The sequence below is a fragment of the Magnolia sinica genome, chromosome 18, assembly GCF_029962835.1.
Source record: "Magnolia sinica isolate HGM2019 chromosome 18, MsV1, whole genome shotgun sequence".
NCBI classification, from domain to species: domain Eukaryota; kingdom Viridiplantae; phylum Streptophyta; class Magnoliopsida; order Magnoliales; family Magnoliaceae; genus Magnolia; species Magnolia sinica.
In genome coordinates this window covers 70,375,852-70,396,805 of record NC_080590.1, presented here as the reverse complement: position 1 = coordinate 70,396,805, position 20,954 = coordinate 70,375,852, and the positions used below count along the sequence as shown (strand labels likewise).

General features: G+C 39.6%; 1 non-coding gene across 1 annotated transcript; it reads left to right on the top strand.

Moving 5' to 3' along the window:
• Positions 1 to 4,486: 4,486 nt before the first annotated feature.
• LOC131234254 (small nucleolar RNA R71) lies at positions 4,487 to 4,593 on the top strand. The gene has a single exon (XR_009165657.1). It is a non-coding gene; the product is annotated as a small nucleolar RNA R71 (small nucleolar RNA).
• Positions 4,594 to 20,954: the final 16,361 nt, after the last annotated feature.

Here is a 20,954-nt window from a genome sequence, read left to right as displayed (position 1 = left end):
ATTGACTGGTTTTGGGGTGGATTCGGTGCAGCCCACGCGGCTTTCTGTCTTGCCGTCCAACCTGCGTTTGAACGGCTGGGCTCTGATCTATGCGTTCATTTGAATTTTTGCCACCTAGGCAATGGTAATGGCTGCCCCAGGAAGTGGATGGACGGTTTGGATTGTCCATTTGGACACTAGGTGGGCCCCACAACCGACGACCGCGGTTCGGTTCCGCGGACGCTGCAGTGGCGAGAGAGAGAGACGGGTCAGCGGCTCGCTGACCGTCCTGGCGGTGCGGTGCGCAGCCGGTGAAAACGTGCAGTGTGCACACTCCTCATACACAGGGCCCACCGTGATGTTTACGAGAAATCTACACCATCCATCCTCTTTATCATGGTAATTTAGCCGTCAATACCAAGGTTGAGGTAGTTCCAAATATCAGGTGGGCCCCAAATTGGAGATTAATAGGCTGATCTGTCCGTTGGACCACTTCCCGAGATCTTCAATGGCTGAAATTTAATATGTACGGTTAATTTAGGCTCTCATCTCATGTATGAAGTTTCGAACTGATCGGATAGCGGGAACCATGTGATCTTGCATTCTGGACCCTTTTCGGGCCCCTTTGGCTTGCTTTCCTCAGATCCCAGGCGTGTAAAATCTTCATTATTGGTTCTCTGGAGTCCATCTCGTGCTCTGGAGACTTTGGATCATGAAATTCATGCCTTTAACATCAATTTTCAATTAACGCTCCTGACTTCATCCTGTAACAAAAATACAATTAAAATACTCCATTAAGCATTATCATATACATAAAATCTGGTAATGATTAGGGTCTAATATGCAATATTCGACCCTGATCACAACCCCCAACCAGCATTTTGCTAGTCCCGAGCAAAACATGCGAAAAATAATTTCAGAAATAAAAGACAATTCCTGTAAACTCAAGTGACTTGTGAACAGATAGCTGAGATGTGAAAATTCTAAGATTCATGATTGGTGTGTGGAATTTTTCTCTTAGAATCAAGCTCTCGACAGATTTCATAATTAATTTCAAACTATTAATCCATTAATTGGAACAATTCTGAACATCGAGCTCCATGAATGTAAAGTGTAATCTCGACTTACAAACATTATGAGATCCAATTGTCAATTTCATGATATCATTGGTAATTCGTGACAACCAAGCTTGAAACCAACACTTATCTCACAAATTAACTTTTCATTTTACCAGCCTTTGATTTTCTTTATGAGCAGTAACGCAAATGAGGGGAATCAAATTCTTATCTATAGGGAGCAAACCTATGGCGAAAACTTGTCGCCTAACTTTTTTTTTTTCATATGTCAACTATGGAGAATCAAATCTGCACCTATAGGGAGCAAACCTATGGTGAAGATTATGTGACTTAGCATTTTAATTCTTCTTTTTACCAAGTTAATCATTCAGTTATCGAACCGAAAACTTAATGTGTAAGCAAGATGTGATATGTGAAATCATGGCTCAATCAATGTTTACAAGTTCTAATCATGGATTAACAATTCAAAATTGACTGTGAAATCAAGCAGATGGCCGAATCCAAGAGTCATAAGTTACCAACATCACATATCTTATAATGTTAAAATCACAACTATCCTTCAAAATCACTTTGAATTCAATAGAAATTCCAGAAAAAATTTTAAAATTTTCACAAATTTTTCACAAATTTTGCTCAAGACCAAGAAAATACTGATTAGGTAACCTAATCTCCCACCCCCAACCTAAAATCTACATTGTCCTCAATGTAAAAGAAATAATCATGCGATGCACCTGGGACAATGAATAATAAAAGAGGAATGAGGGAAAGATAGTACCTGGACGGAGAATCAAGAGGCTTCCCAAAATTATCAATGTAAGAGCAAGTTAGGGCAAGAGAGAAATTAACAAAAGCAAAAATAACAAAAAGAAAAAGAAAAGAAGATCCTACCTATACCACTTTCGCAGGTGCTCTCGATTGCATTTAGCGCATGCAACAATCCTTTAAACCCCTAGGTTACCCCTAGTGGACGAGTTGTAGTCTCGTGAGGGTTTGCAGTAATGTTACCCACAAACATTGAAGTAACTAACTAAGAAAAATGAAAATGAATGAAATAAAAAGTAATACAATAAAGCAAAAGGCTGGGTTGCCTCCCATGAGCGCTAAGTTTAACGTCTTCAGCCAGACAAGAACGGACCATGAATGAAATAATCTTTATAACCAGGGTCCGCCAAAGAAATTACCTCAACACTTTCATTAACCGATCCCAGACAAGTGATGTGAGTTCCCATGAACTGTGCTATCTGAAATAAGGCAACTGACACTGTCGTCAAATAATTTAAGGACTTCTGCTCGAACGACTTCTTCTATGTTAGGATCACGCTTACTTTGCATGTTATGCGATATTACCACAGCATGATCCATCCATGCAGGGGGGCATACTCTCTGGATTTTTTCTATTTTCCGTTCAATTGCTGCCTTATATGCTCTAAGAACATTAAGCAGCCTGCTCGCCTTTGTCTTCTCAGAGTTACAAACTGTGCTGTCAGGAAGAGTCTCAGAGGGATGAAGAGGTTCCACTTTCGCTCTCCATTTTTCAGTCTCCAATATAGGAGTAGAGTCGAGCAATGCATTGACTTCATGGATGGGACTATCAATGTCAAAATCTATGCCCGATTGTGCTAAGCAGGTCTCAAGAGGATCTTCAAAAGATGTACGGAAGGAGTCCTGCACAAGGCTCTCGATCATGTCCACTTCAAATATGTCATCCAAATCTGAGGATTGTTGTCCTGCATTAAAAACATTGAGTTTAATATTCATGTTACCAAAGGACAATTTCATAACTCCATTCCTGCAATTGATAATAGCATTAGATGTGGCCAAAAATGGACGACCCAAAATGACTGGGATCTGACTATGAAGATTCTGGACAGGCTGAGTATCTATAACTATGAAATCCACTGGAAAATAAAATTTATCAACCTGGATTAACACATCTTCAATAACACCCCGGGGCACCTTGACAGATCTATCGGCTAGTTGTAATGTTACCTTAGTCGGTTTCAACTCACCAAGTCCTAGCTACTCATAAACCGAATATGGTAACAAATTGACACTCGTCCCTAAATCAAGTAATGCCTTCCCGATCTTATGATCTCCTATGCTGCAAGAAATGGTGGGAGCTCCTGGATCCCTAAATTTAGGAGGGGTGTTATGTTGAATCATGGAGCTGAGCTGCTCTACAAGGAAGACTTTCTTATGAACATTCTGCTTACGCTTTTGAGTGCATAAATCTTTAAGAAACTTAGCGTAAGCAGGGACTTCCTTGATAGCGTCAAGCAACGAGATGTTGACTTGCACTTTTTGAAACACATCCAAGATTTCATCAAAGTTATTTCTTTTCTTTATTGGTGCCAGACGTTGAGGAAAGGGTGCTTTGGGTACATAAGGTGGCACATTAGTGGCTCTTGGAGAGTCAGAGAGCTTTTGGACTTTGGATGCATTGGTATGGCTCTCTGCTTCATCTTGATCTTCTGTTTTAGAATTTGATTCATCCCCAGGCATCTCTATTCTGTTATCAATCTGCTTGCCTGACCTAAGGGTAGTGATCGATTTGGCCTGTTCATGATATTGCCCTTGGTTGGAATTAGAGCCAATCTCATACTGTCCCTTTGGATTAGCCTCAGGTTGGCTAGGGAACTTGCCCTTCTCTCTCTCACTAAATGTGGCAGCTAGTTGACCCATTTGTACTTCCAGCTTGGCAATGGATTGTGCATTTGCATGTAAGCTTTGCTGGTTGGCCAGTAAGGTTTGTTGGGTGTCTTTTTGGAATTGGAGAACTCTGCATGAAAAGATGGAGTGTATCCTCAAGAGATGGTTTCCTTGATTGTGTAGGCAGTTGTTGATATTGTGGAAACTGTTGAGGTTGTTGATTGCCAACTTGGAGGTGCGGTTGCATGGGAGGATTTCCAGATGGTCCTCCTTGTTGTGGTCCTTTTGCCCAAGAGAAATTTGGATGTCTAGCCCACCCTGGGTTGTATGTGTTCGAGTAAGGATCATTCCCAGATTTTTGAAAAGTGTTCATAGCATGGACTTGTTCAGAGAGAAGTTCTGGGAATGCTGCACCAGATGGACAAGACTGCATAGGATGGGCAGGACTAGAACATGTGGCATATGCCTCGACTTGAGCTGTTTGTGGTGGTCCATTATTTAATACCAGAGCATCAACTTTCTTTGTCAGGTTATCAAGCTTGGCGCTCAGCTCTGGTATGACTCCTATCTCATATATACCACCTCTCTTTTGTGGTTGGGGACTTCTGTCACCTCTATTTGAATAATCCCATTGCTAGGAATTTTCGCACAAGGTTTCAAAGAAGTTCCACGCTTCGACATCACTTTTGGTCATGAATGACCCTCCACTGGTGGCATCAACCATGCGACGGTTCTGTGGTGTCAGACCTTCATAGAAGTATTGAACTTGTTTCCACTTCTCAAAACCATGGTGAGGACATTTAAGAAGCAAGTCCTTCCATCTTTCCCAACATTCATGAAAGTGCTCGCCCTCTTTTTGTGTGAAGTTAGTAATTTCTCTACGGAGGGCATTGGTTTTGTGAACGGGGAAGAACTTGTTTAAGAACTTCTTAGACAGTTGGTCCCATGTAGTGATAGATCTAACTTCTAGAGAATTCAACCATGCTTTCGCCTTATCCTTCAAAGAAAAAGGAAACAGGCGTAGGCGGATCGAATCGTCTGAGAAGTTTTGGAACTTAAAGGTGGAGCAAATATCTAAGAATTCTTTCACATGATGATATGGGTCCTCCTTGTCCAATCCGTAAAAGGATGGCAACAATTGTATGACTCCAGGTTTAAGTTCAAAGTGTGCTGCCGTAGTGGTTGGCAACACTATGCATGAAGGCGCATTAAATTGGACAGGAGCTGAATAATCTTTGAGAGCTTTAACTTCAGTCTCATTCGCCATTTCAACAGGATTATTTCTCAATCTTTCACGAATTGTTCTTTCAATCTCCGGATCAAACGGTGCTAGTTCTATATTCAGAGATCTACGTCCTAGCATAAACTATGTTATTGCAATGTAAGAAAGAAAACTAAACTAAGAAGCAACCTAAGAGAAATAAAACTAGACCTAGAAACTATGAGATTCTAAAACAAGTTAAAACTATGTAAATAAGAATGGGAAGAAAGAACCCGGAAAAGGAGATGATTGATGTCTGAAGAATAGGGAGCTCCTCCTTCACTTCCAATTTGGAGATTTATGTTAGAATCTAACTTAGAAATTTATGTCAGGATCCTACAAAATAGGAAATAGGTTAGTTTCTAAAATCAAGAAAAGAACTCTAAGTTAGAAAAAATCCTAAGCTATGAATTATGATAAGAGAGAATCCCAAATTCAATTTGGAACGAAACAGTCCCCGGCAACGGCGCTAAAAACTTGATGTTTTATTTAAACCAACACGATTTAAATGATATTTAAACTCGCAAGTATACGAATCAGATGCAGATACGGTACGTATTACGAGATCGTTCCCACGACGACTGGTCGTCACAATTCGAATCTATGACTCTCCTTAACTAATCCAACAGATAATGGAATGAACTACTAAGCACAATTTTAGGAAAAAAAAATAATTAAGAACGGGGAAGAAAATTCAATCAGAAAGAGAGCACTAGGACTTTCGAATCCACCCCTAATTATCCTAACCCTTGTTTTGTCTATTGATTCACCTTGATCTAGATTGATACCACTTAAATAGAGAAAGCACAATCTGTGTCCTTAATTGGGCATACAGACTGTCTAATTCCTTTAAGCAATGCCATGAATGACATATCCCATATCCTTGGTCGGGCATAAGGGATGTACAATTCATTAAAGCATCCTGTTTCTTCCTATATAGGAAACCTGTTCTTGCTCAGACACAAGCACCTATAATAAGCATCCAAACAACATCCATATATATACTTTGGTCAAGTTCATAGATGGAGAAGTTTAGAATTTTAAACCCATAAATCCCACTTAAAGAAAGAAACAAATTAATTGAAATTCAAAGTAAATCAACCAATACAAGAGCTAATCAAATTAGGGGCTTCATCTCAGCCCTAGCTGAGAGATTAGTGACCCATAAAATCCATAAAAAATATTAAATAAAATTCATAAAAAAACGTCAAACCAAATAATCTCTCTCTCTCTCTTCTTTCTTCTCTTTCTTCTCTTTCTTCTCTCCCTTGCTCCAGATCTGGAATCCCCTGGTTCTGAATACCTTTCCCACGTCCAAAACTCCCCTTTTATAGCTGCTGGATGGCTGGGGTCGGTGGCAGAGTCGTAGAAGGACTCGGAGTACAAATTTTCACAGCCGTGATCGGTGGGCCCCACAGAGGTATTTTCTGGAAAATCCACCCCGTCCATTGGATTTAGAACGAAATTTCAGTCAAGAATGGGTGGTTTTGAAGGTCCATTAGCGCGGCCCACAGAAGAAATCTCAAAAAACTCCATTTTGAATGTCCCGGGGCAGTCTACTTTTAGCCTCTGTACCGCACACGTGTGTATGCATGGGCGAGGAATATCAACATGGTTTTGAAGCTCTCGAAGCCCTCTACACGATGGACGGATCAGATCTTCCGGAAGGTTGACGAGTGGGGCCCACTAATTTCCGCAAAAACTGGCAGCGTCTGTGCGTTTCGCGGACGCCAAACCGACGCTGCGATGATGGTTGGGTCCATTATTGGACTTTTCACAGGAATCCATGCCATCCATTGGTTTCAGCTCGAAAAATCAGTAGGAATTGACTGGTTTTGGGGTGGATTCGGTGCAGCCCACGCGGCTTTCTGTCTTGCCGTCCAACCTGCGTTTGAACGGCTGGGATCTGATTTATGTGTTCATTTGAATTTTTGCCACCTAGGCAATGGTAATGGCTGCCCCAGGAAGTGGATGGACGGTTTGGATTGTCCATTTGGACACTAGGTGGGCCCCACAACCGACGACCGCGGTTCGGTTCCGCGGACGCTGCAGCGGCGAGAGAGAGAGACGGGTCAGCGCTCTTCCCGCGGTGCGGTGCGCAGCCGGTGAAAACGTGCAGTGTGCACACTCCTCATACACAGGGCCCACCGTGATGTTTATGAGAAATCTACACCATCCATCCTCTTTATCATGGTAATTTAGCCGTCAATACCAAGGTTGAGGTAGTTCCAAATATCAGGTGGGCCCCAAATTGGAGATTAATAGGCTGATCTGTCCGTTGGACCACTTCCTGAGATCTTCAATGGCTGAAATTTAATATGTATGGTTAATTTACGGCCCTCATCTTATGTATGAAGTTTCGAACTGATCGGATAGCGGGAACCATGTGATCTTGCATTCTGGACCCTTTTCGGGCCCCTTTGGCTTGCTTTCCTCAGATCCCAGGTGTGTAAAATCTTCATTATTGGTTCTCTGGAGTCCATCCCGTGCTCTGGAGACTTTGGATCATGAAATCCATGCCTTTAACATCAATTTTCAATTAACGCTCCTGACTTCATCCTGTAACAAAAATACAATTAAAATACTCCATTAAGCATTATCATATACGTAAAATCTGGTAATGATTAGGGTCTAATATGCAATATTCGACCCTGATCACCTACTGGGCTATCAAAAATCTGAACTTTAACTTAGATAACGCTGGTGTTGGAATATATAATTTGGTCAAGGAAGAATTGAAGATTGAAGCGAATATAAAGGGGGTAAGTTGCGCAGACCATAAGTTGCGCGAAGAACTAGTTGCGCTGGCACACGAGTTGCGTGGGTCTGTGCAACTCATCATGGGTGCACGGGAGTGCTACTCCTCTTGTGGATGGTTAGATCAAGAGTGCGAAGTGGGGTCCACAGCTTGGAATTCGAGGACTCACACGTGCGAAGGCCTATAAATACCCCCCTACCCTCTCATTTGAGGGATTCAGATTTTCAAAAGACCAGTCCCTTTGACAGGTACTAAAGAGGAGAGGAGAGGGAGAGAAAGAGAGAGAAAGTGGAGGCTGGGTTGCGCTACATGAGTTGCGCGGACCCGCGCAACTCCTCGGCCAAGCAACTCATGGATGAGTTGCGCCGGTACTTTATGAAGCAACAACATATTGATTTTCAGAAGTCTTCTAAGTCATTGCAAATATTTAAAGGGGACCTGACATTTCCTATATCATATTAATGAAGGAAGAAGTCCAAGGAAGATCCGCACAACTCATCTCCCATGGAGACGTGAATGATATGAGCCGGAATGCCATCGAAATTCATATTTCAATTTATTTTAGCACTTACATTTTGTAATAAGAATTTTATCCTAGAATAAAAAAGGATTAAAAGGATGTAATGAACTCAGAATGAATAAATTCGATGATTATTCTCTCTATTTGTTCTTTATCATTATTAAGTAAGATAATTCCCCTGAATCAAATGCTTTCGTTTATGGTTGAAACAGAATGGCGACTCCACTAGGGAGTTTGTATCTTATTTGATTTTGATTAAGGGACAGTATGGAGAACTTCATCATTGTTTGGCATCCTGTAAGATGCCAAAATGGTGACTCTTGGAGGGAACATCCTTCCTTTCATCTCTGGGATAGAATGCGTTTGCAAATAATATTGACTAATGTTGTTTGTGTCTACTAATAGAATCGTAATAAAACAATAGTGAGTGTATCAATCATCCAAGAGATCATTCGCTGATAAATACGAAAGGGAAGAAGGAGATGGACAATGACTATTTGTTGAGACGTATAGATGAAATTGCAGTAATCACGTTGCGTTCCGGCAAAAGGGTAACAAGTCCTTGAAAACAAAGCACTGAAGCAAAGAGAGGAGAAACGTTTAAAGAATACCATGGTGACAACAGAGAAGGAGAAAAAGATAAGGCCGAGAAGGTAACATACGATGTGATAAGTCATCTAAAAGGCATACCGGCTCGACTGAGTGTGTATGATGCATTGCGGATGTTAGAAGATTCTTGGCATAGTCTGATTCAAGCTTTATCCGATAACAATGTCAGAAAAGCATCGCTCACAGAAATAAAACATGAAGAGTGAAACAACTGCACGCGAGTAATTTCCTTCTTCGATGATGATTTAATTTGCGATGAGGAACACAATAGGCCATTGATGGTGGTAGGCCATGTTTGGGGTAAACAGATCAAACGAATAATGTTGGATAATGGGTCCGCGATGAATTTATTACCATTAACAATGTTGAATGAATTGGGATATCGTCGTGTCCATCTACGTCCCAGCAGAATGATGATACAAGGGTTTAATTAGGATAGACAGCGAGCGCTCGGTAAGATCATGTTAACATTAGAGATAGGAGAAGTAATAACGAATGCCATTTGTCATGTTATCAATGCAGTGACAATGTATAACCTCCTGTTGGGAGGACCCTGGATGCATCAATATGGCATTATACCATCGACCCTACACTAGTGTTTCAAGTATTGTAAAGATGGGCTATAACATAAAGTAATGGCTGATGCAAAACCATACACGGAAGCAGAATCTTTCTTCGCTGACACTAGCTATTACAAAGGATTTGCCGTAGAAAATAAAAAGATAAATGATGAAAGGAAAATGGTGCAGAATGAAGTTGCGAAAATAAAGTTGTTTGATAAGGAAAACATGAAGCAAAAATTTTATTTCATGCCAAAGAATTTAAGGAAATAGGGATAGCCTCCACTGATATTATTATCACTCAAACAGTTGGAGATCCTACAGAAAAATTATACAATGCAACTAACATATGCAGAAAGGAAAAAGCCATTTCCAGTCATGCCAAAAAGTTTCATGTAAAGCTAGTTCAAAGAACCCGGAGCCCATTGAATTCTATACGATTGAGGAAGCAGAAATAGAAGGGAAGACAGATAATAAGGTGAATATTGATACATTAATGCCTGAAGACTTTGAAAGATTGTAAGTACTATGGTTTCTAGCTCCTATGATTGTCAAATTTAGTAGTGCTAAAACCTCTCTTGGAATCTGTGTCTTGGGTAGCTCTTCTACATAATAAAGACTGTGTATCTCTCAAGAACAAAGATCTTTACTTCAAGAAATACGAGATTACATAGTCATGTTTGAGTACAACATCAATGAGTATTCAATGTTCAAGATTCATAATTCAAGCTCCAAGTCAAGATAAAGTCTTTATACTTTGAACCTCAAGCTCAAGATTCAAGATATTTCAAGTTCAAGCTTCTTAAGGTTACAATTCAAGTTTGAATATTCTTTAAAAGGTCTTAAGTTCAAGCTTCATCATGTGTAATGATCTCAAGTTTCGTGAACTTCAAAGAACGACTATCAACTGAAGAAAAAGAAGTTTCATTGTTCATACATCATGTTTAAGGTATGAATGACCCTAGATTAACCATAGGGTAGGTCATTTTGAATACATAATTCAATTATATCATTTATAAGTGAATAGTCTATTTCTCGACTAGTCTTGGACTCTGTTCGACTAGTCCTAGCACTGGCTTGACTAGTCCAAGAAATTCCTCAACCAGTCCTAAGGTTGTTACAGATTTTCAGAATTTTTTGTTAAGTCACGACCAGTCCTAGAGACTACTTGACCGGTTGTGTGAACAATGCTCGACTCATTCATGACCAGTCTTGCAGCTACGACTCAAAGTCCAACAACTATTTCTGTTTCCACACGACCAGTCACGACCAATTGTGGAGGTCCTTCGACCGGTCGTGGAGGGTTATGACCAGTCGTGGAATGGCTTTACCTTATCGCGCCAAAATTTCAAAAATCTGTTGGTCCTACGACCAGTCATGAACGCGATTTCTTCACTTATAAATAGAGCATGAATTTTAGAGTTTTTTATTGAATTCAAGATAAATCAATACGTCACTCTGAGAGATAAGTTAGTGTTCTTTTTAAGCTATATTGTGCTCATTTAATATTCTCTTAATTTAGCTATGTTATATTTGATTTTGTATTCTATATTCTATTCATATTTGAAGAAGGGATTGAAGATTACCCTTTTCTTGGAATCAAAATCAAATAGAGCTGGCCCAACTTGATTTAATTTAAAATCAATTTAGAACCTAAAACCATTTCATAAGTGAGTTTGGACATTGAACTTCTACGTTGAAATTCTACTCCAATTTGGTTCTTCCGAGAGGCATTAAAAAGAGAATATCTAGGTATTTTACATTATTATAAATTTTTATTTTGGTTTTCGAGATTGTGTCAGAAAAATCTCTGTTTTGGTTTGTCTGAGGTGATCCAAAAAACTCAGAGTGTGGGGTTTTTGAATTGTGTAAGCCCACTTGAAAGACACAATTGTGAGGGTTTTAGGAGTGAATGCTAATATCCATCGTGTGAGGATATTAGGAGTGGAGTAGTTGTGTTGCTGTTTTTCTAAACAGTTGGTGTACACACAAGCGAACCACTATAATTTCTGGTCTTGTGGTTTGATTGTTTATTTCTTTCTATAGATGGTCGTAATTTCCTTTTTGCATTGTGGAGAATGTTGTAATTTTTTTTATACAAATGTGGAGAATGTTGTAATAGCATAGTTTTCCTTCCTTACTATTTATTTCTTTATTCCTCTATATCAGTTTAAGTTTTTGATATACAAACTGTTCTAGTAAGGTTGTCCTGCCATAAACCCTTGGTTTTTATGGTGTAAGGTTGTCCTTAGAACAACATTTGTATCAACCTCCCAATTATCGTTCTTTTGAGGTTGTCTTTAAATTCAGCATTGTGGGATTGTCTATTGTTATCTCTATTTATCTTGTTTAAATTTCGCTATTAATTTTTAAATTTGGCATAGTCCTATTCAACCCCCCCCCCTCTAGGACATATGCTTGGCCTTTTCAAAGATACAGTCCCGCTAGCAGGAAAATGATGAAGAATATGGATTTTGATTGTGAAGAACTGGTCAGACTGAATGATGGGAAAGGTATTTTAATCCTAATTGGAGTCAACGAGGAAAAAAGGAAGAAATCCCTTAGATTTGGGGAAGAATCTTCAGTAAATATGATCACGGTTGAATCAATGAAAGAGATGGATCCTGAAATAGTCAAACATCCTGAAGCAGCTCCAAAGCAGATAGAAGGCGGAGGGCAACCGACCATTGATAATTTGAGAGAAATAAATTTGGGAACTAAAGAAGGACCATGAAACATGTTCATAAGCGCTAGTCTCCCCGAACAAGAAGTTGATTAATATATTAAGCTTCTAAGAGAAAATAATGACGTGTTTGCTTGGACATATGTAGAAATGCCAGGCTTGGAACCATCAGTGGCCATGCATCGGCTAAACATCACCAAAGATAAGAAACTGATTAAGTAAGTGCAAAGGCGATTTTATCCAGATCTAGTTCCCCTAATCGAAGAAGAAGTAAATAAGTTGATTAAGGTTAGATTCATCCAAGAAGTTAAGTACCCCAAATGGATATCAAACATTGTCTTGGTAAAAAATAAAAGCGGACAAATCAGGGTATGTGTTGATTTCAGAGATTTGAACGAAGCATGTCCGAAAGATGACTTCCCATTGCCGATAACTGAACTATTGATTGATAGTACGACCAAATATGCTATCATGTCCTTTATGGATGGTTATGCTGGATATAACCAAATAAGAATGACTTCAGAAGATGAGGAATCCATGACCTTCAGAATATCTTTAGGAATTTACTGTTATGAAGTCATGCCATTTGGCCTCAAGAATGCTGGCACAACATATCATAGGGCAATGCAGAATATATTTCAAGACATGATGTATAAGCATGTTGAGCGCTATGTGGATGATCTAGTAGTTAGATTAAATGATCATAAGGAACACTGCAAACATTTGGCTTCGTCCTTTTATCGACTTAGAAAGAAACAGTTGAAAATGAATCCGTCTAAGTGCGCTTTCAAAGTTTCATCAGGAAAATTTCTCAGTTTTGTTGTCCGACATAGAGGAATTGAAATCGAGCAAAGAAAGGTCAAAATCATTTAGGAAATGCCACCACAAAAAATGTTGAAATAATTAAAGAGTGTGCAGGGCAAGTTGACATATATTTGCCATTTTATTTCAAATTTGGCCGGAAGATGTCAGCCGTTTTCTCATCTAATGAAGAAAGGGACAGAATTTATGTGGGACAAAGCTTGTCAAAATGCATTTGATTCAATTAAAGAGTTATTGAAACATCCCCTAGTACTAGCAGCTCCCGTAGAAGGCAAACCCCTCATTCTTTATATTCTAGCGGTAGAAAATTCATTAGGGGCCCTGCTAGCACAAATAAATGAACAAGGAAAAGAGATAGCACTATATTATTTGAGTAGGACTCTGATAGGCGCTGAGTGCAATTTTCACCCATTGAGAAGATATGCCTAGCATTGATATTCGCTATACAGAGTTATTGAAAGAGTTATGTGGGACAAAGCTTGTTAAAATGTGTTTGATTCAATTAAAGAGTTATTGAAACATCCCCCGGTACTAGCAGCTCCCGTGGAAGGCAAACCCCTCATTCTTTATATCTTAGCGGTAGAAAATTCATTAGGGGCCCTGCTAGCACAAGTAAATGAACGAGGACAAGAGATAACGCTATATTATTTGAGTAGGACTCTGATAGGCGTTGAGTGTAATTATTCGCCCATTGAGAAGATATGCCTAGCATTGATATTCGCTACACAGAAATTGAGACATTACTGTCTTTCTCATGATATAATCCTAATCTCATGAGCGGACCCCATAAAGTTCTTGATGACGAGACCGATGCTATCAGGGAGATTAGCTAAATGGATGCTTTTGCTTTCAGAATATACGATCACCTACAAACTGGCAAAAGTAGTGAAGGGACAAGCAGTGGCAGATTTCTTAGTAGCTCATCCCGTGCCGGATAATGAAGCGATCAGTGATGATTTTCCAAATAAGCTGGTAATGATGATAGAATTGCCTAATGTATGACAGATGTACTTTAATGGGGCCTCTAGGACTTTAGGAACGGGTAATGGAGTGATATTTATCAGTCCTCAGGGTGACTCGTTACCATATTCCTTTACATTAGGAACTGCATATACTAATAACGAAGTTGAATATCAAGCCCTCATTACAGGAATGGAAATAGCCCAAGAGATGAAAATAAAGGCGTTACGGATTTTTGGTGATTTCAAGTTGGTGATAAATTAGCTTACGACTGAATTTGAAATAAGGAAGGAGGAACTCCTACCGTATCATCGACAAGTGCAACAACTGTTGGAGCAATTTCAAGACGTTGAAATCAAGCATGTACCACGATCGAAAAATGCAAGAGTGGATGCTTTAACTAGCTTAGTTGTAGCCTTATCTTGTCCCAATCAAAGTCCTCTTCAGATAACAATCGAAGAGAGAAGATTCTTATCGTCAGTCGAAGATGTCGACGATATCTCTGAAGCACTTCCTGTGTCATGTTTGGAGATCACAATAGACGATTGGCGTCATCCTTTTGTAGACTATCTCAAATATGATATTTTGTCAGAAGAGCCAGCATAGAAACTACCGATAAAGCAAAGAGCGAAGAAGTTCGTTTTATGCAATGAAGAGCTCTACAGGAAGTCATAAAATGAGGTATTGTTAAGATGCTTGGATACGAAAGAAGAAAATTAAATGTTACGAGAGGCTCACTCAGGTGAATGCGGGGCTCATCAAGTTGGCAGAATTTGTTCCATCGGGTACATTGGATGGGGTATTATTGACCTACGATGTTCAAAGATGCGATTGAATATGCAAAGCGATGTCATGAATGTCAAATACACGGTGACATCATACGTGTGCCTCCTGAAGATCTTCATCAATCAGTGACTTCTTGGCCCTTTGCAGCCAGGGGGTTGGATGTTATCGGCCTTATAAATCCACCATCGTCTAAAAGGAAACAATACATTTTAATGGCAACAGACTATTTTTCGAAATGGACCAAAGCTATTGCATTAAGAAATGTTAAAGAAAAGGATGTCGTAAATTTCATACGACATGCGATAATATATCGCCATGGTATTCCGCAAAGGATTATCACTGATAATGGGACACCATTCAAGAATAAAAGAGTGGAGAAATTATGCCGAAACTTCGACATCCAGCATTAGTTCTCGATGCCTTACTACTCGCCGGCCAATGGGTTAGCTGAGGCATTCAATAAGACAATTGTGAAGATATTGAAGAAGATAGTCATAGGGAATAAGCGTGACTGGGACAAAAAATTGCAAGAAGCTTCGTGGGCTTATCGGACTACTGATCGTACTGCTACGAAAGCCACACCCTATTCTTTAGTCTATGGAGTCGAAGCTGTCATCCCAATTGAGATGCAAGTTGCGTCACTTAGAGTAGTGGTACATCAATCAATTACAGATATGAAAATGCCAAAATAAGACTAGTGGAATTAGATTTGCTTGATGAAAAATGATTGGCAGCCCAACAGTGGTTACAATTATATCAGGCAAGAATCTCCGCTGCCTTCGATAAGAAAGTTAAGGATCGCTCTTTCAAGAAAGGCGACATGTTGTTGATGTTTAAAAGGCTGATAGTGGTCACCCATAGAACAGGGGCAAATTTGATCGCAAATGGGATGGTCCACACATAATATCCGAAGTATACTCCAATGAAGCCTATTGGGTGGTAGATCAAGATGGACGAGGCATAGGTATACCAGTTAATGCTTGCTTCATAAAAGTATATCGTCTCTGAATATGCATGAGGTTTTGATTCAGAAGATTCACAGCATAATACTTCTCAATCAAAAGGGGGGCAAGGCAAGCGGAATGATGAAAGAGCCTCAAAAGGCAACGCTCTGTATTCTTTCCTGTGCAATTAATAAGAACATAAATTTTCAAACTTATCAAGTTAAAGCGCCAATGATTATCGCCAATGATTATCACCAAATGGAGGATGCCAATGATTACTGTCAAATCATCAAATGCCATTATCGCTAATTGCTAACAGGACACGAAGGCCATTTTACTATCTAAATTTATCGAAATTGATAGCATCGCCAAGCTGATACACTATTCTAGCTAGAAAATTTTGTTTTATATCATCGGCAAAGGGCGATACATCAATTTCAATTTATTACCTTTAACAAGGCCTATAAAGCTAGTTGTATATGAATATCATCGGAATATAGCAATCTATCATGTACAGTGGTAGAGTCAAGTCTATGAAGCCAACTACGTATAAGACTTATCATCATTGGCGATGGCGATAGGATGAAATTATTCAGGCAACAGTGAGAAGCCTGTGGCCCTAAAAAAGCCTGTAAAGAGCATCATGTGCACCCATGCGGGCAGTTGACGAGGCAGTCACATAAGACCTATGTCGTTTGTACAGTTTCTAGCAGTGTCACGAGGGTTGGTAAGAAAATGCCTTCTTGTTAATGGCTTTGACCTGGCATGCAAAGAAAAAGTGAGCCTCTGAAGTAAGACAACTCCCTAGATCCTTGGCTTGATTTCAATAGTAACGCATGATGACAGGTCTCTGAAGTAAGATGACGCCTCATTGATGGATTGGCGGCCTTGGACTTGGTATCCGAAGGTAGCCTTGCGCGCCCCGAGAGTTCTAGAGAGTTACTATGGCCAACCATGTGCATAAAAACCACTGAGTTCACTACCTCGATAGCTTCATTGGGCCCGTTTGATGGATCATGGTTTGTGAACTCTCCGGCCGCGATAAGCTCCGCGAACTCTAGAGAGTTATGGAGGCCATTCGTGTAAGACCAGACTCCAACTACTTATGAGTCTAAAAACTGTGGTTACTCCGACTACTCATGAGCTTAAACTGTGTGTGAAACTAACTAAAATTGAAATCTAGTTTCGCCCATTTAAAATGCCATATAAGTGGTGCTATGCTGACGGTTGTAAATAAATTGTTACTATATTAATGTGTACTTATTAAATATGCTTACATGAACTAATATGATTATGAGCTTTGAACCATTGTATAACTTTGCAAATGCATGCGTTCCTTCATTTCGTATAGAAAAGGGCATTGTCATGAAATTAATGCAAGAAATACGAGACATTGTATCTCCTCTTTTAGTCATAGCAATGGCAAGAAAAATGAAAAGTTTGCAGTATTCTATCCAAAAGTTCAGCCTTCTGAGATATCTATCATTTAACTGTGATATGTTTACCTTTATAATAAAAGCTATGAGTTCTTTACAACGAAGATAAATTATCTTGCAAAATTCTTAAAGGCGGTGGAGGATGAAATCGTGAAGAATTGTCATTGTCCTTTGAAAGGCCCGACGAACTGAATACATTTTCAAAACTCCTTACAATGACAGCAGAAGCTATCCATCCTTCAAGGGTATTCGCCAGTTTTGCTTCACGAATAATATGCTCCAAGGAAATTCTTACATAGAACTAACCATGACAGGGGGCATGGTTAGTCTCTTCGGAATAACCTATGCGTCGGTCTTCCTGATAACTCCTTAGATGTGGTGGAAGAATATATATGGCATGATCAGCCGAATAATATCTACGCACCAAGTAGTACTGATGAGCTCACCAGTGAATCCAGGGATAGGAAGTATGGACTGGGTAATCATTGCTCGAGATTGTGAAGTGATATCCAGTATTGACATTTAATAGCTGCCACCATATCAAAGCCCAATTATATGGCTCGATGCCACAACTCGTCATAGATGTTGTAATAACATCACAGGTCTCCGACACAGTTTGGTCAAATCCAAATTGACGAGCGAATCTAGTTGGATAATATAGTTCGTGCTAGAATATGCTACCCTTTCTCAATGGAAGAGTACTGGATCTAATAGAAACAAGGAATGAATGTTCACCATAACAGATAGAATTGTCATCAACAACTTCTATGCCTTCCGGATGAATGGTGGATGGAAATTGATGAAAATTAATAGTGTCACCATCCTCTATCTTTCGAGTGACCCAACCGTTCAATTTTTCAACCATCTTCCTTAGCTGATAATGTTGAAGAGGAAGCCACTGAGGATTTGAATATGCTCTTCTTGAGTCATCAAAGGTCTAGGGAAAATACACTCCTAGCTAACCTATAAAGAAATGCCAAGGAGCATAAAATGAGAAGGATTTGATTATTGAATCTACAGGGCCAGAAATTGTCCCCAAAAGCATGATATAGGGAGCATAGAACTGGGGGAGCTAATGAATTTGTCTGACCCTCAGCCATCGCACCTGAGACTACAAAGAGGGATGGTCTGATGATATCCACTTGTTCCGAGTTAGGAAATATTACTAAGCTTAGCCAATAAGCTAAAAAAGTAGCTAGTTCACAAGAACGACTGTATTCAGTGGTGCCTGTAATATTTTCGTGAATGGTCTTGAGATCCTGATGGTTAGGACCTGCAAAACTGCCAAAGTAAAATAATATGGTTATTTAGAAGGGAAAATGAAGATTTGAAAATGAAAGTAAAGTAGAATAAAAGAGACATATCGTAATTTTTGAGAAAAATGAGCTAACCATTTAAGGGAGGTAATGTGTTCAGGTTAAGAGAAGTTGGCCAGTTCTCTGAAGAGTTCAAGACTGGTCTTCAAAATCTCAGATTTGACATTTTCTGCAGAGGCAAGGGATAATTCTTTGTTTAAAGGAATATATGCATAAAAGATGTTGCCCATGTGGGGAGACCTGCTATACAGAGAAGATCCCATAAGGTAATGCTCATCTCGCCTAAAGGAAGATGAAATGAGTTGGTGATTGGGGACCAGTGATTGAGAAAACCCCTGAAGATAGCTTTATCTCCATGAAAATGTTCTGATGTAGCTATGATAACTTCAAGAAGGTTAATTTGTTCCAAAATGACAGTATGCTTTCGAACGACAACGCGGGCCCAAGCACTATAGAAATCTTGAGGAGACAGAAGACCCTTGACTAGAAAATCATCTATTCTCTAGGGAACATCACTATTGAGGAAATATTGTCAAGCAGTTTTAAAGAAATGAGTAGGGAAAGGCTGATGAGGATTATGGCAGGGACGTAAAAATTGCATTTTATATATCATTCCAGCCTTTTGATGCAAGTCCTTTCCTTTCAGATGGCCTTCTAAAATCCCTGGTTCCCTCATAATCCAATCATCTATAGAAACAAGGTTGCTTTGATAAATGGATGGTTCGCTATGCAAAATCGACCAATTGCATCATAAATCTATAGGGGCAGTGATAATTTCACTCGTAGAGGGGTGGTAGAGCTTTAGTACTTTTTCATCAATTTCTACGCAACCTAAGCATGGCGAGGGAACTATTCAAGTGCTGAGGGAGACGAAGGACCTCTTCTTCTTGAAGATGAAGCTTCTGAATGTCTCATGATTAGGGAATGTTAAGATAAGTATAAGGTTTTGAGGAGAAAAGAGAAAACTTAGGGCCTAAAAGAAAAATGAGTAGAGTTTCGAAACGGTTCAAAATTGCATAAAGTACAGATGAGTTGCACGAATCGCAAGTAGCACGGGTCTGCGAGTTGCGCAGATCGCAAGTAGCATGGGTTTCGAGTTATGCAAAAAGGAGATTTAATCTGAAGAAAAAAAATTCCAAAGTAAAGAAGTGATCAGAGGCTTGGTATTTATAGCCGACCTAATACCTGACATGAGTTACGCAGGTCCATGCAACTCAACTCAACAGCAAGAAGTTTTGAACCTTCGGATTGACTGGATAGGTAGTCAATTCTTAGATTAAGGGGGCATATGTGGAGCATAGAATTTGGTCAAGGAAGAATTGAAGATTGAAGCGAATATAAAGGGGATAAGTTACACGGACCATAAGTTGCATGGAGAACTAGTTGCGCGGGATCATGCGTGCGCAGGACTGCTCTACTCCTCTTGTGGATGGTTGGATCAGGAGTGCGAAGTGGGGTCCACAGCTCGAAATTCGAGGACTCACACATGCGGAGGCCTATAAATACCCCTCTACCCCCTCATTTGAGGGTTCGAATTTCCAGAAGACCAGTCCCTTTGACAAGTACTAAAGAGGAGAGGAGAGGGAGAGAGAGAGAAAGGGGAGTCTAGGCCACGTTACATGAGTTGCGCGGACCCGCGCAATTCCTTGGCCACACAACTCATGGATGAGTTACGTAGGTACTCTATGAAGCAACAACATATTGATTTTCAGGAGTCTTCTAAGTCATTGCAAATATTTAAAGGGGACCTGACATTTCCTGTATCATATTAATGAAGGAGGAAGTACAAGGAAGATCCATACAACTCATCTCCCATGGAGACGTGAATGATATTATCCGGAATGCTGCCGAAATTCACATTTCAATTCATTTTAGCACTTACTTTTTGTAATAAGAATTGTATCCTAGAATCAAAGGATTAAAAGGATGTAATAAACTTAGAATGAATAAATTTGATGATTATTCTCTCTATTTGTTCTTTGTCATTATTAAGTAAGATAATTCCCCTGAATCAAATGCTTTCATTTATGGTCGAAACAGTTGGCTTGCTAAGCAAGCTCCAGTTAAATGAACTTGAAGAAATTCGGGACGATGCTTATGAGAACTTGAAGATTTACAAGGACCGGATGAAGGTGTTCCATGACAGGAACATCCTTCGGAATTCATTCATAATCAGTTAAAAAGTCCTGTACAATTCTCGATTATATCTTTTTCTGAGAAAACTTCGATCTCGTTGGACAGACCCTTTCACTGTTACTAATGTCTATCCTCATGGGGCTGTCGAGATAAAGAATCTGACAAATGCAATATTTTCAAAGTGAATGGACATCGTCTCAAGCCGTGTGTTGAGAAGTTTGATTTAGAGGACATGTCCATACCTCTGATTGATCCTGTGTACCAGGATTGACCTCATAGTTTGATGGAGGTGTAAATAGGTTTATTGATTTCATAGAATTTAGGATTAGGATAGTTTAATTTCAGTTTGTTTAGTCTTTGTGCTAACCCATTTACATGTTAAGAACTTTGAAAAAGCTTCAATTCGCCTTCTTCAGGTATTATCTTCCCATCACTTCTCATTTCTTTTCTTTGTCTCAT